The 17,113-nt window shown below is 45.8% G+C and overlaps 1 protein-coding gene across 1 annotated transcript in view; it reads right to left on the bottom strand.

The window, feature by feature from the left end:
* Window positions 1–17,113, bottom strand: part of Galnt17 (polypeptide N-acetylgalactosaminyltransferase 17) — a 419,016-nt gene that overhangs the window by 268,419 nt on the left and 133,484 nt on the right. The window lies entirely within an intron of this gene.

Raw genomic sequence — 17,113 nt, 5'->3', positions numbered from 1 at the left:
CAGCTGGCCTTGGTGAGTTCCCGATAGAACATCCCCATTGTCTCAGTGTGTGGGTGCACCCCTCGCGGTCCTGAGTTCCTTGCTCGTGCTCTCTCTCCTTCTGCTCCTGATTTGGACCTTGAACTAGCTCTTATAGACCAGGCTGGCCTTGAACTCACAGAGATCTGCCTGCCTCTGCCTCCCGAGTGTTGTGATTAAAGGTGTTTCCCAGTTGACTATCTTACTTTTTAAGGAAATGTCCCACATCTTCTAGAGCTGGTCTTGTACTCACCACATCATAAAGATGACGGTAACCTTCGGCCTACTGTGTCCATTTCTGGAGTCCTGCGATCTCAGGCATGCTCCACCACACTAGGTTAACATGGTGTCTGGGTGGGACCTAGGCCCCGCACATACTAGATAAGCATGCTATCTACTGAGCATCCTCTCCAGCCCTCCGGGACTACTTTCACATAGGTGATGGATTGGGTCCGTCTATCCTACAGGGTCCAGAAATCCTGTGAGGTCCAAAGGCTTTACAGTTTCTCAGCGAAAAATAAATCCTCCCAGTCCACACTGGCCATAGATTCCAAATGAGCTACAACAGCTCTAGCGTGGCTGCAAACACAAACAGCCCAGAGTGTAAATCATCGCCTCCCTCCGCACACTCGAGGACATTGTTTTCTTGGGGACTGCAGTTGAAACTTCTGTGTTTACAATAGCCAGCATTACTCTTCCAGAAATAGGAAAGAGACTTAGAACAAACACACATTCCAGACTAGAGAGTCTACAGCTGGTGTGATCTGGGGCCCTGGCGGCTCACAAAGTAACTCAGCCGGAACAGAATGTGTACACACACACACACACACACACACACACACACATGCACACATATACAAAAACAATTAAAAGCGTTTGTATGCACTCAGCTCATAAATGCACAGACACATTTATACATTTATACACTCTCCCATATGCACAAACACATGCATGCATTCCTACACAAAAATATATTCACACACTCATCTATACAAATACACATGTACATATGTATACTTCCACATGCCCTTATAAATGTGCATTCACACACACACACACACACACCACATTAACATGTTTAATCAGTAAGCCAAGCGTGTCAAGTTCCAGTGTTCAGTTAAATTCCACAGATTAAAGGGGTTTCTTTAGGAGAGACTCCGCTACCCCTCCAGTTCCAGCACCAGGACAGATTCCACCTACGCTGAAGCATTTGGAACGTGATAGACCATGGAAAACACAGCTGTGTGCAGAATAGCAAGATTTCCACATTTATTCCTGGCCAATTTCCACTATTTTATGAGGAGAAGTCTTTTATTTTCAGAAGCCAGAATAATAATTGCAGTAAAGGCAGGGGAACTTGGTTGGTAGAGTGTTTTCCTGGCACGTCCAAGGCCTGCAGTTCCATCCCCTGCACCGCATGGACCAGGCATGGTGATGCCTGCCTGTACTCCTGGCACTCAGTAAGTAGAGGTAGGAGGACCAGGAGTTCAAGGTCGTCCTTGGCTATGCAGCAGGTCTGAAGGCATCCTGGAATACGTGAGACTTTGCCTCCAAAACACACACACACACACACACACACACACACACACACACACACACACACACAAATGGATTAAGGAAATGGGGCTTACGGCCCTCTCTATCAAGCATAAGGAACAGCTCTGATAATTAGGATGGAGACACAGAAAAGCGAGTCGGGAAATATTGCTGCCAGAGAGTTTAGCAACATTCTGGATACCAACAACAGTGATAATTAATACACAAGAGTCTATTATACACATAGCAGCAAATGGCACTTTAATACATGGGCTGAACATACACAAGAGTGTCATAGTCTAATCTGCTTCCTCCACATGCACGCATGTATGGCAAAATATTTTAAATTCTCTACCCAAGCCATTCATTTATTTTGGTAATGGGGATCGAACCCAGGGCCTCTACCACTACCCCCGCAGTTCAAAAGTATCCTTTTCTCTTGGTGTCTTTTGTCTTGTTTTGTTGGTTGTCTTCTTAGTTTTGTGTTCTTTTGGTTGTTGTTGTTTTTAGTCATGATCTCTCTGTAGCCCCTTCTGGCCGGGAATTCACTATGCTCCTAGGCAGGCTCCAACTCACAGCAATCACCCTGCCTCAGCTGCAATGTGGTGGCATTAAGAGCATGTGTCATACAATGTGTCAAAAAGGATCAGATGTCCTTTTGTAGATGTCTCGCCTTGTTTTTGCTGTGTGTGTGTGTGTGTGTGTGTGTGTGTGTGTATGTGTGTGAATCTACCTCAGTGCCTGAGGAGACCAGAAGATATTGGATACCCCAGAGCTAGAGTCAAAATTGATTATGAGTTGTTCAATGAGGGTGCTGGGAACTGAACCCAGGTCCTCTAGAAAAGCAACAAGCTCTCTTAACTGCTGAGCCATCTCTCCAAACCCCAACAAGTCTCTTGACATACTTCCTCTTCTCCACTTATGATGCCACTTGGAAAAGCTTAGGGCATCTCATCTCTTGCTCAAGTTACCACCCTTGGCTCTCAAAGTGATCTACGGAACAAGTCTTTCAGCATGCAGACACGATTTTTACTTGATTAACACTCATGTGGCCTATGGAAGGCAGCCAGAAATAGTCTGCACACTGGAAGTGGCTATTAGCAGACTTAGCAGACCCCCAGTGTTGTGTCTAACTCACCTCTCCACTACATTCTTTGTTTAAACTATCCCAAGCCCTCCTGATGATTATGAACTTCCAATGACTCCACCCAACACTGAGGCCTAATGGAAACTGAATCTAGGGATTCATGTGCTTGCCAGACAAACACCCTACCAAAAAGCCATACCCCGACCCTTCACTGGAGGGTTCCAGCCAACTCCTCCATCACGGACTCATGCCCAGCCTTTGTTTTACTTTCTTAGACAGACTCTTACTAAGTTGTCCAGCCCGGCTTTGAATTTACTATGTATCTCAGACAGATCTGGAATTTGTAATCCTCCTGTCTCAGCCTCCCTAGAAGTGGGATTGGTAGACCTGCAGCAGTAGGCCTAGCTTGTCACTGTTTTTGAACACCCCCCAATCTAGACTACCAAAATGTGCTCTACGGTGCAATGAAAATCTCAACAGAATTCTCACTCTCAATCAAATGGTGTGGCTGATAGCCTATTTATTAGCCTTTGATGGTCATGCACATAGGAGAAGGGCTCTTATAGAGAGGAATGGTCCTTTGGTGTCTTGCACACAGCCCGGTGCACAGCAAGCATATATATTATGCACACAAATGTGCTGCTGAACTAGCAAAGCAAGTCTGTGAAGAAGTGAATGAATGAGTGCTCTGTATGTTGGGCTGGTGAAACACATCACAAGCTCAAGGTCAGCAGCTCTCAAGCTGTGGGTCCCGACCCCTTTGGGAGTGGCCTATTTGATATCCTGCACATCAGATAGTTACATCACAACTTGTGACAGTAGCAAAATTATGGTTATGAAGTAGCAACGAAAGTAATGTTATGGTTGGGGGGGTCACCGCAGCACTAGTAACTGGTAGCAACCTTCGGAAGGTTGAGAATCTAGATTGACACAAAAATGTCCTGGTGAGACAGCAGAACTCAGCCAGCATCACTTCATGAACTCAGTCAGATCATTGATCTCCCCCAGTTCATATATTAGCGCAGTGATCTTGACATTTGTTGGCAGCTGCATTATGATGGTGATTCTGACATTTCCATCCTGCATCCTCCCAGCTTGCTAGCTGTGATGTCCGAAGCTTATCCTAGCCTTAATAGAGCGAATGGAGTCATAAAAATTCAAATACAGGCTGCGGTGATAGCTCAGTTGGTAAAATGTTTGCTCTGCAAGCAGGAGAACCTGATTTTAATTCCTGGAGTCCATACTTAAAAAAGAGTCGGTGTCGTGGTACATGCTGGCAATTCCAGCACTAGACAGTGGCAGACAGATCTTTGAGGCTCATGGACCGGCCAACCTCATTGAACAGGCAAGACCTAAAAAAGTAAACAGCACCCAGGTACAACATTTGAGGTCAACCTTTGGTCTCCATGTGCAAACACAAATACATACACATGTGTGTGCATCTGCACATACATAAACATGTACACACAAATACACATGCAAACGAAAAGAATTCAACTGGGGCCTGGAGAAATGGCTCAGCAGTTAAGAGAGCTTGTTGTTCTTGTAGAGGACCCGGGTTTGATTCCCAGCACTCACATCACGTGGCCTACAACCAATTGGAACTCCAGCATCAAGGGAACCCAACGCCCTCTTCTGGTCTCTACGGACACACACACACACACACACACACACACACATTTAACAATTAAAACAAACCTCTTTACTTAAAAAAGCTAATTGTACCAAGCACTGTTTTGGTGAAAGAAAACTAGGCAAAATGTCCTTTATGTGCAAAGACTACAGCACATCTGTGGTATAACATAGACTCTTGAGTTGGGAAGAAGGGCTGACCAGCCAACTGGGCACCTCATCTGGTGGAGCAATTCCAGACAGGTGGCCATACCTACCGCACTGCACTCTGCCAAGGATAAAGCACTCACTCCTTGTGCAATAGATTCTGTACCGTAGCTCCAAAGGGCTACCCTTAAAATAACACCCCTTGTTTTCATCTATGTGGTGGTCTTCTATAACTTTAAAATTTAAACTTTCTTTTCTATTTTCAAGCTAAGCCATGATCTACTATGATGTGGCTCTTTATCTTTGCTTTGGTCCCAGGCTAAACTTCATCCTGATATTCATGTGTTACCAAGTGCCCTGTGATGGTAGAGCCAGCTTGGGCTACCATAACAATATTATTGGCTTAAGGTATTCGTTAGTACCTTATAGTTCCAGAGGCTTGCCTCGGCTTGCTTCTCTGTGGTTGTGATAAAACAGTAACAAGACCAAGTTGCTGAGGGAAGGGGTTTGTTTGGCTTCCACACGCCAATCACTGTCTATTATTGAGGGAGAAGGGCAGGAAAGCAAGCAAAAGCAGAGGTAGGAACCATGCGGCAATGCTGCTTACTGGCTTGCTCTCTGTGGCTTGCTCGGCTTGTACCCAGGATCACCTGTGTGATGGCATTGCCCATAGTGGGCTGGGCCCTCCCATGCCAATCATTAATCAAGAAAAGGCCTCACAGGACAGTTCAATGCAGACAATTCTGCAATTAAGATCACCTCTTCCCTGGTATGTCTAAGTTTGTATCAAATTGGCAAAAGGCAACCAGCATAACACCTGAAGCTGCTGGCAGATTTTGGTCTTGTTTTCATTTTCTATGGTTCTGACTATTTTTGAAATAGGGTTGCTCTATGCCGCTCGGACTGACCCAAAGCTCCTCAGTATGTAGCCCAGGCTGGATTCAATCTCATGATCCTCATGCCTCAGCTTGCTAATTCTGGGATACAGGTGTGTGCCACTGTGCATTGGTTTAAATTGGGCTATTGTGACAGCTAATGTCAAGTTGACAGGATCTAGAATCATCTCCAAGAACATTGGAGTTTCTACATTGGGTCCAGTGAGGTAGGGAGACTCATCCCAAACAAGGGCAGCGCCACTCCATGGCTGGGATCCTGGACCAAATAAGAAAGAAAAAAATGAGAACAGCAGTATTCATCTCTTGTCTGTTTCCTGACTGTGGGTGCGAGGTGACCAGCACTCTCATGGTCCCGCCACCATGTTGTCCCTACTATGATGGACTGCAGCCTCAAACTATGAACTATAAATATTTCGTTCCTTACATGGCTTTTATCTGGTGTCTCCCCACAGCAGTTAGGAAGTAAATAATGCAGCTGCCCTCCTGGTTTCTAATCAGCTAAGCTGGCAGTGTCTTTATATGATAGCTGTGTCTCTTCTTTTTCATGTGTGTGTGTGTGTGTGTGTGTGGTGTGTGTGTGTGTGCAAGTGAGCATGCATGTGTGCTTGTGCATGTGGGTCTACATGTCAGTGCCTGGGACTGAACCCTGGGCCTTGTGCATCCTGTCACGCATCTACCACTAAGTCACCTGCCTCTCTCCCTCTCTATTTTCTAGTTCCACCATCAATACCTTCTAAATTCCCAAGGGGCTAGCCTCCAAATACCGTCTGTCCTGCTGTTATTTCATAAGATGTAGAACATTCTGTTGAGACTCAGAAAGTAAACAAAACTCACAAGTGTTGTGTGACACCATCCCTGTGGAGATATGAATAACTGTCTACTCATCCAAGATAAGGAATCAACAGCAGTGCATGTATCATTGAAGTCCAACTTGGTACATCAATGAGTTTTATTAGGGCAACCTTCAGGAATATGGGTGAGGGGTTTCTTACAGGAACAGCAATGACTCAAAGATAGCTGCATCACCAACGCCCACCCCAGCATGGATGACAGTTCATAAAACTGGACCTAAAGCACCACCTAGTCTGCAGGAGAGTGCCTTCTTCAGGCAGCCTATCTGCCCTGTATTTTTTTTTTCTAGACCAGTGGTTCTCAATCTATGGGTTGCAACCACTTTGGGGGTTGAAAGACCCTTCCAGACATCAGAAAACATAGATATTTACATTACGATTCATAATAGTAGCCAGGCAGTGGTGGTGCACACCTTTAATCCCAGTTCTCGGGAGGCAGAGGCAGGAGGATCTCTGTGAGTTCGAGGCCAGTCTGGTCTACAAGAGCTAGTTCCAGGACAGGCTCCAAAGCTACGGGGAAACCTGTCTCAAAAAAAAACAAAACAAAACAAAACAAAACAGCAACAACAAAAAAAAACAACATAATAGTACCAAAGTTATAGTTACAAAGTAGCAACAAAAATAATTTTGTGTGGTTAGGGGGCAGCACAACATGAGGAACTGTATTAAAGGGTGGCAGCATTAGGCAGACTGAGGACCTCTGTTCTAGGCAGTTCACATGGTCTCTATTTCTTCCATGCAGGTCAGCTTATCTAAGAGTGTCCTTGCTTCTCATATACAGGCTTAGATATAAGCCATCCTTACTGCTCTTATATGAACTCAGGGGTGGGGGCCTTTCATGTTTCATGCACATCCTGGAGCTACTTTGCTTTCTTTGCTTCCCAAGCTTAAACATCCTTATTGTTTCCTCTCCCTGCCAACACAATGTATCTCAGTGAAGGAACTCCAGGTTTTAATCTCAGAGGAAACTGCTAATACAACAGTAACACAGGAAGTCCCCCAAACTTACAGTATTCACAGTGCCCTTCCCTGTTGTGGGATAATTGTACACTATGTGAAGATGTACTGCGGTGATTGGTGTAATAAAGAGCTGAATGGCCAATAGCTAAGCAGGAAGAGGTTAGGCGGGACTTCCGGGGACAGAGAAGACTCTGGGGGAAAAAAAGAGGCAGAGTTATCATTCAGACTAGGAGAAGCAGGATGGGCAATACAGAGAAAGGTGATGCCATGTGGCAGAACATAGATCAATATAAATGGGTTAATTTAAGTTATTTATTAGAGCTAGTCGGGGAAACCCCTAAGCTAAGGCCAAGCTTTCATAATTAATAATAAGTCTCCATGTCATTATTTGTGAGCTGGGGAAAAAAATCCAACCACACTTCCCCAAGACTATTAAAACAGTAACAATCGTTGGGGAGAGAAGGCTCTCTGACCACTGAGCATCCTACAGCTTGTTCAGGGAATTTCAGGGATAAGGCTCTCATGGGCTGTCACTCATGCTCAGGGAGGGGTTTGGAATGGTTCAGCTGCCTTTGAGTCACCATATCCACATTCCTATAAACCACCCCCAAAACTCACAGTTCACTGAGCTCTGGTTGCATTAGCTTATTTCTTTGAGTCACTGTCAATGCCCATCTGAGATGCATAGATGCTTATTCACGTCTCAAAAAAACAGTCACACAATGCTGTCCCACTGATAGCCAGGGCTTCACCGCAGAATCTGAGGGGGGACAAATTCAGTTGCTAACACATGGCCACGCACTGTTGGATTGTGGCCTAGAAGCCAGCACAATGAATAATAGGTTCCCTGGTTGTGCATCCCCTGCAGCTCGGAACACTAGAAGTACATTTTTGTCCATTAGCTGAGCTGTTCACGCAGCCTTTTCCGTTCCAGGAGTGATGAATCACTGTGATGTGCTCCAAGTACCTTTGGAACAAACCGTCCATAAATTCCCAAACTGCTGTTTTATTCAAAATGGCATGTCTTACATGTATTATGAACTTTGTACTTCCTGGAATCTTGCGACAAAGATTATTTCATTTTATCCTCATTCGGTGGGTAAGAACGTTGCGAGTCCATGAGGATATGAAATATGCTGAAGTCACTCAAGCTACTTAGCCGGGATCTTGAACTTGGGTTTCTGAATTCGCTCATCAAGTGCATCTTTTTTTTTTAAAAAAAAAAATGCACTTTTGAGACGGTAAAGATCGCTCATGGATTAAGAACACTGGCTGTTCTTCTAGCAGACCTGAGTTCGATTCCAAGCACCCACATGGTGACTCACAACCATCTGTAACTCCAGTCCCAGCAGATCTGACATGCAATTCTGGTTTCTGAGATACCAGGCATGCATATGGTACACAGAAATGCATGCTGTCAAAACAGACAGACACATAAAAATTTTAATTGAATGTACTCTTGCGGGGCAGGATTGGAGCATGCCTTTAATCCCAGCACTCAGGAGGCAGAAGTAGACAGATCTTTGTGAGTTTAAGGCTAGCCTACATAGTGAGTTCCAGGCCAGCCAGGGATATGTAGCAAGATACTATCTCAGGGAAACCAAAGAGATGGAAGGAAGGAAGGAAGGAAGGAAGGAAGGAAGGAAGGAAGGAAGGAAGGAAGGAAGGAAGGAAGGGAGAGAGGGGGGGAAGGAGGGAGGGAAGGAGGGGGGAGGGAGAGAAGAAGGAAATACACTGTGAAAATGTTGGTAGAAATAATCTTGCATGCTGCTGGTATAAACAGAGCAAAGCAACTGCAGAAATCAAAAACCAAATAACACTACCACATAACCCAGCTATGTCACTCCTGAGTGTACGCTTGACAGAAGTTAAGTCAGTACACCACAGAGAGATTTATACACTCACGTTTACTGCAGTACTGCTTACCATAACCAAGACAGGGAACCAGACAACATGCCCACCAATGGATGGATAGATAAAGATGCATGGGGTGGACCCACACAGATGAGTTTCATTCAAAAACAAAATTTGGTCCTTGGCAGGGAAATAAAAGGAACTGCAGATCATTATGGTAAGTGAAATAAACTTTTCAGCTTTTTCTTGACTGTGATGCGGAGGACCGAAAGGGCCTGAGTTTCACTCTCATTGCCAAGCAAACGCTGGCACAAACATGCCCCCTCCCGCCTCGCCCTGTGTGTGAAAGTGATTAACATATGCCTCTGGCTTACTCCGGCTGCCAACCTGCCAAGTGTGTGGGTGAAATGAATATTTCTAATGAAGAGAGGAAGAGGTTGGCAGTCATCAGGCCTCGCTCGGAGCAGATGGATGAAGAACATGGATCATACAGGCTAATTGTATCACACAGGTTAATTGTATCACTTAGCCTCGTGTTGGTTAGAGAAGCGTACAAGGGAGAAAAGAACTGAGCCAGGGTAGGAAGACACCGCTGTGAAGACAGTTCTCTACCTGGACGTGAGAGATATGCAGGCGTCCATGTGCGTGTAATCACACACATATGCCAGATGGGCTCAACACCACCCAGTCCCATGAGCTCCGGAGTAGACTCCCTTGCAGGAACACACCAGCTTTAACTCTGGGGAGAGAGGTGAGGTGGGGATGCCTGTGTGCGAGCAACACTAGTTTTCGTCAGTAGATTGTTAGCATATATGTAAATCCACATATGAGTGACAGTCATTTCTAATCTGAAAATTCCAAGTGCTCTGAGATATGAGACCTTTTGAATGCCAAGAAGATGCTCCAAAAAAAAATCCAATTTTGTTTTGTTGTTGCAGGCTTTGCATTTTGAAATGAGGTTTGTGGTAGTTCAAATGATACTGTCTCCCATCAGCTCAAATACTGAAATACTTAGTTTCCAGCTGATGGCACTGTTTAGGAAATGCGGCCTTGCTGGAGGAAGTCTGGTCGCCGGGGGTGGACTTAAACCATTCCCGATGCACTTTCTGTTTCCAGTTTGTGCTCTCAGCGTCCAGCTCTAGCCACCACATCTGCCACCTGTTGCCATGCTGTCCCCCCTCCCCCCGTTATGAACCTCGACACCCTAGAATGAGAAGCCCAAATAAACCTTTTTCTTTTTTCCCTATAAGTTGCCTTGGTCATGGCAACCGAAAGTATCTAATATTAGTATGCTAAGAGCCCAGGATTGAAGGAAGTCGGGACCATGAGGGGTTGGTCCACCCACTGAGACAGTGTGCCTGATCTAATGGGAGCTCACCAAATCCAGCTGGACTGGGACAGAATGAGTGTGTGATCAAATCGGACTCTGTGAATATGGCTGCCAATGGTGGCAGACTGAGAAGCCATCGATAAAGGCATTGGGACCTGTTTCTACTGCATGTACTGGCTTTTTGGGACCCTAGTCTATTTGGAGGCACACCTTCCTAGGCCTGGATGGAGGGGGTGGGGGCCTTGGACTCCTTAAGGAGGGTGGGAGAGGGAGGAAGGGGAGTAGGGGAGCGGGAGGGGAATGGGAGGAGGGGAGGAAGTGTAAATTTTTGAATGAAAAAAAAAAAAAAAGAGCCCAGGATTGCCGTCAGTTCCTATGTAGCTGTCACACAGCTATGTACTCTGAAGTGAAGCATTCCCTCTTGAGCAGAGATCAAGACTCCAAGCTTCTGGACTCAGGAACTTGAGAAAGTTACAAGATTCACAAGGCCTCTCCCCAGAGTTATACACACAGTAACAATTTCTGGGGTGGAGGCGGGGAGAGACTGACTGGGCTGCTTGCAAGTTGCACAGGGAACTCCAGGGAAGCCAGACTCTTTACCCATGCTTGGCTGGGCTCTATGGGGGACACAGCAACCTTTGAGTCACACAGCCTAGTGTGAGTAGCCTCTCTCTCATGCTTCTGTCATTAACCCCTCACCTATGCGGCTAAGTAACCTCAATAGACTCTGGTTCACCAACCAGATGTGGGTGAAATCTTTTCTTTACGCTGTTATTCTTTCTTTGTGTGGAGCAAATAAATATTCGCGTCTCCCCAGAAAAGGTCGCCCAATGGCAGTAGTGAGTGACCCTGATCGGTCTCCCACCTCCCAAGACAGGGATCCCCGCTGTGTGCCACCATTGCCTCCCTAATGCCTTTTTCTTTGTGAGTTTTCAGATTAGGGGTAATGAACTGATAACGTGGATACAAATATTTGTAAATCTGAAAAACTATGAAAACGGAAACACATCTGGTCCCAGGCATTAAAAAAAAAAAAGGGTCATGAGAATTGTAGTACGGAGAGTATTTTCTGACCCAGCGAGGAAGAGGGAGGACAAGGGAAGGGAGGCAGCGGAGGACAGAGTTTCTGTTGCCTTCTTCCCTAAGCCATTTGTGTCACACATAACCAAGGCCATTCCTCACTGACTTATAGAACTGGAAACAATAAAACACCCACTCTAAAAAGGCATTCATAAGCACCACTTGAAGAAGTGCTGGGTAAAATAATAAAAACATTATAGTGTGGGAGGGAGAGAGCAAGGGAGGGAGGAAGGGAAGGAGGAAGAGAGGGAGGGGAGCAGGGAGGGAGGGAGGGGGAGAAGGGAGGGGGAGGAAGAAAAAGAAAGAAAAGGGAAGGAGTGAGGCAGGGAGGTGGAAGCAGAGGGGAAGGGAATGGAGAGGTGAGGTGAGGAGAGCAGAGGAGAGATGGTTAGAAAAGCAAAAGCAGGGCCAGTGAGATGAGCTGATGGATAAAGGTGCTTGCTGACAAGCCCGGAGAACTAAGTTCAATGTCTGAGACCCACGTGGCAGACAGAGACCTGACTCCCACAAGAGGTCTTTTGGCTTCCATTGTACACTGTCCACAGCCCATTACATACAACCAATAAATAAAATACAATTTCCAAAACATTGTTTAAAAGATGAGAAAGCAGCCTATGTCCATAGCTTTCCCCAGGAGTCTTCCACAGACAACAGAAGTGGGGGAAACCGCTTCTATTCTAGCAGTGTTCCGGGGAAACAAATACCAGGAAAGAAGGTCAGAGCTCAGCGAGGTCGGGAGTGGTCTAATATCAGCATCAGCAGCACAGAGGAGTCAGGAGGTCCAGAAACCCAGATCCCAGGCTGAACCCCTCTGCCCTGTTCCACTCTGCTCAGCTGCAGACAGAAAGAACTCTCCTCGAAGTGCAGGCTTCCAAAATCAAAAAGATGGAAGTGTCCTTAGAACCCTTCCTCCTTCCGGCCCTGTGGCTCCCCTCTGAAAACAGGCGATAGACTCGGGATTCAAGGGCTCATTCGTCAGCCGATGAAAAGAGTGGAATAGTACGAGTGCATCTCTGAAATCAGCAGATTTCTCTGCAAGCTGTCTCTTTTGTGACTCCCTGTGACCCAGACAGATGGGAAATCATGAGGTCTCAACCCTGGATTCACGCCTCCCAACATTGTGTCATGACAGAGAAACAACAAATTCCTCTTTGAATCAATTCTTACATCCTCACATTACATGGATTGCACATCCTTCCAAACTCCCCTCCTCTCTCCTCTCTCTCCCCTCCCACTCCCATTAGTTCCTCGTCCTCTCCAGACAGCCTCAGATCTTTCAAGTTGTGATTTTTATGGTATCTATATAAGATCTAGGAACCACAAATGAAAGAAGAAATATCATATGTGTCTTTCTGAGACTGGCTTAATTAACTTAATGATCATCACCAGTTACATCCATTTTCTATGAATGACATAACTTTGTTTTTTTATGTATTTAAAAAATCCATTGTGGGATGCTGGAGAGATGGCTCAGTGAGTAAAAAGGACTTGGTGTATAAGCATGACAGTCTGGTTCCAGATATCCAGCCAGCACCCATGTGAAAAGCCAAGAGTGGTAATATTCAACTCTCACACAAAATATGGCAGGCTCCAGGTTCATTGAGAGACCTGTACTAAGGGAGAGAAATGGAAAACTCCCAACACCTCTTCTTGCATCCACTCTCATGCACATAGATGTTTGCATCCTCACATACATGTGTATAAACATTTCCACATTTTAAATATTACAACATAGGAAAAAGTCCATTGCATGCCCATTACATATATCATATTTTCCTTATCCACTCCTTCATTTTTGCACACCTAGGCTGGTTGCACAATTTGGCTGTAGTGACATTGCAACTGACATTGATGTGTGTTTATGTGATGCACCGACTTGGGGTCATTCTGGTAAATACCTCGGAGTGGTACAGTCGGGTCATATGGTTGTCCTAATTTTAGTTTTTCCAGAAATGGCTGTACTGATTTCCATAGTGGCCGGACCAGTTTGCATTCCCAACAATGGATGAACTGGTTGACCTGGGAGCACAGAACCAAACTCAGGTCCAGTGCAAAAGCAGCCAGTGTTCTTAACTGTCAAGCCATGTCTCTGAAAATCCCTGGCTGGCACAGATTCACCGAGACAATAGCCCTAGAACAACCTCTGAGCAGCCTGGCTCCAGGTTCAGAGCGGGGGAAAGAAACACACCCTAAAAATGGGACCAGAGCCCAAGGAGGAGACACTTTGCCTCAGAACCTAGAACTGGAGGAAAATTCCCAGAGCCTGAATGATGGAGAACTCCTTCACTAATGGCCTTTGAGAGACTGGACCAGGTGGGTGTGGCTTTAGGTACGGAAAAGCGACGACAGTCCTGCCCACTCATCCCTCTTCCTGCGCTTCATATATGGATGTCGGACCTCATTCCTATTTCCTTGTTGTGATCCATGAGTGTCCCTTTTAATAAAGAAAAACCCTATTTGGAGCTAGTGTGGGATTATTTGATTCGTGTTTCCCCCATCTGATGTGTTCTGCTTCATCTGAAAACAGGACCAGAAGAACACACTAAGCCCCTAGATTCAGAGTACCAAAGATATTTTCCCTGGTCCCAAATCTAGAGTCAAAAAAGGTAAAAAGAACCAAAGAAAGAAACACAGTTTGGCCCCAGAATCAGAGTCCTCTCTGCCCCTGACATAAAAACCAGCCAATCCCTGAGCAGGGAAAAAGGGCCAATCACCTCTAGAGGCTTGAAATTCCCTTCAAGCAGTTACTGGCAATTGGGAATTCTCCTTAGGCCTGAAAATCCCTTTCTGCCACAGGGGCAGCCAATCCCAAGCCTCGAAGTCTGGAATTCCCCTCACCCCACTCAAAGGCAGCCAATCATAAGCCCAGAGACTTGGAATGCCCCCAAGTCTCTTCCCCTATATAAACCCTCACTTTTTGCTGCTGGGGGGTCGGGGTGTCTCTCCTACACTGTTCTATTGCAGCTGTCATTGTCACTGCTACTGCTGCTGCTTCCGACAGACAAAGGAACCCAAGTTAACTTGCGATAAAGACTCTTTGCTTTTGCATCTGATACGGTCTTTTGGTGATGTTTTGGGGAGCTGGACTTTGGGCATAACAGTCTGCATCCCCTGTTGTTATAATGACTGCCATTCTGACTGTGGTAAGATGGACACTTGGTGTGTGCTTAATTTGCATTTCTGTGACTTCTGTAAAGTTGAGCTTTCCCCCCTTATCTGTATTGGCCATGTATGTTTGATCTTTTGAGAACTGCCTGTTTACTTCATTAGTCCACTTATTGATTGTGCTGACTGGTTCCTTATTATTGAGTTGAAATAAACAAGCCTTTTGTGTGTGTGTTTTTGATTTTTGAGACATGGTCTCCAAGTGTGTGTGTGTGTGTGTGTGTGTGTGTGTGTGTGTTTGGATGGGCACCTGCACTCAAGGAGATCAGAAGAGGGCATCTAATTCCTTTGTGCTGGAGTTACAGATGGTTATGAGATAGCCAGTGTGAGTGGGTGCTGGCCCTCTGCAAGAGCAAGTTCTGAGCTGCCTGTCTAGCCCCACCCCAGTGTTCTTTGTATGACACACAAGCATTTTATCAAGCACTGAAGCACATCCCTAGCCTGTTACAAAATTCCTTATTTGGGTTCCCAGACAAGGCAATATAAGCACAAGCCTAAGATTTATCCACCAGATTTACGAATGGCGAAATCCAATTTCTCAGAGAATTGATAAATTCAAGAGGAGCCACAAAAATGCCCTAACTAAACACAAAATGAACAAACACACAAACACCCAGGCTCTTGGATTGCTGAATGGGCCACTCCGGTGCTGGAGCTGGCAATGCGTCTGTCTTCCACCGTGTTGCAGGATGGGAACCAGCCTCGCGCAGTGAAGCAGCCTTCTCTGTGGAGTGCCTCTCTAAACAGAGGCCACGCTGGCTTCTATCTTCTGCTCCATACTCACTGGTCCTGCTTCTGTGCATAAAGGCAGGGGAAATGCTGCTGTCCTCGGAGACGAATGCTGGTGCCCAGCTCACTTTCTCCTTTTTACTCAGTCCAGAATCTCAGCACACAGTGATGTACCACATTCAGGGTACCACTTCCCACCTCAATAAAACTAATCTAGAAACTTAGACAGATGGGACCCAGGGAGTATCCTTTGTTCCCATGGTGATTCTAAATCCCATCAAAGTTGTCAATCAATATTAAACATCATGACCTTCCATAGTTGGAAGCCCCAGATGATAAAAACATAGACAGATTAGAAGTAAGAATTCCAGGAAAAAACACTCATGCCTTTCTCTCATCTCTCTTCACTTGCTGATGAATTTAAATGAACAAATAAGTGGAACCTTTGGATACATCACCCCCGGGAGACTCCTGAGGATACAGAGAGGAGAACGTTTTCTCTCTTGGGTTCCTTCCTGTTGCTGTGTTAAGATCCCTAACAGAAACATCTTATGGGAGGGAACGACTTATTATGGCTTACAGTTTTTGAGGAGATGCCATCTCTCATGGTGGGGAAGACATGGCCACAGAGGCATGGGGCCAGTCTGGCAGTCAGGGTGCAGAGAGATCCCATTTCATCACTACATAAGCAGGAGATAGAGAGAGCAGGGCTAGGCCATGTAACACCCCAAACCTAGCCCAGTGACACACTTCCTCTAGCAAGGCTCCAACTCCCGAAGGGGCTGCAACTTTACTCACCACAGCTACCAACTGGGACATGTGAGCTCGTGGGGGCCATTTCACATTCAAACCACAACACCCTTCCACTTCTGAGCTAACGACCTTGAGGGTCCGGATTTGTGGAACCACCCATGATGAACATTCCCCATTTCTTGTGCTTGGCTGGAGAGGTTCTGGAAGCCTGTGGGGGGATTGGTGACCTCCAGAACACAATCATGCTGAGAAGCCCATATTGAAATGCCAGTTTTCCCCTAACACAGTAGAAGCTTCCTAAAATATATACATACATGAAGCTGATATAAGTGAAATCACCGAATAATGGTGGAGATGGGACCCAAACCAAACATTGCTTGTCATCAAATAAAGCTTCTAGTACCAGGATTGTGTTAACATCTGATGAGTTGTTGGCCAAAGGGGTCCATGGGATCCCCCCAACAACCTAGTGTATTGCCAAGGCTGTTGGTGGCTCTCTACAAGTTTATGGTAAGGCCCTCTTGCTGAAGATAACACCTAAGCAACTCATTGAACACAGAAGTTAAGATGATGCCTATCTGGAGACTCCACCCCATGCAGTTCACAGTTTTGGAAGGCACTCTGCATGCTAGCAATGGAGAAAGGTGAACATAATCCAGCTACACACTCTTCTATCCACAAGGACGACCCACCCACATGACACATGAGTGTAACAGTGGCGCCAAGCTTGTGGGATTAACCATCCAATATCTGATTGGCTCTAAGGCCCACTCTGTGAGATGGAACCCATCCTCAACACTGTTCAGATGTCCAAGAGCCTGAGACCAGATGGGCTAGGGACCTAGAAGAAAACCAAGTACTATGTTTCTGCTTAACGACCATAACAAGTAAGATGACTCCTGACGATGTTCTGCTACACTCATAAGTCAGTGCCTTAGGCATCATCAGAGAAGCTTCCTCCTGTGTCAGATGGGAATAAACACAGAGATCCAGCCAGAGAATGTGCAGAGAGTGAGAAACCTTGGAACACTTAGTCCTAAATGGACTGGACAAATGCCTCCATCAAATCCCTCCC

This window comes from Alexandromys fortis, unplaced genomic scaffold, assembly GCF_014885135.2.
Source record: "Alexandromys fortis isolate MF-2015 unplaced genomic scaffold, M_Fortis_MF-2015_v1.1 scaffold_151, whole genome shotgun sequence".
In the NCBI taxonomy this organism is placed as follows: Eukaryota; Metazoa; Chordata; class Mammalia; order Rodentia; family Cricetidae; genus Alexandromys; species Alexandromys fortis.
The sequence above is the reverse complement of the archived record's forward strand: the minus strand, read 5'-3'. Positions and strand labels throughout refer to the sequence as shown.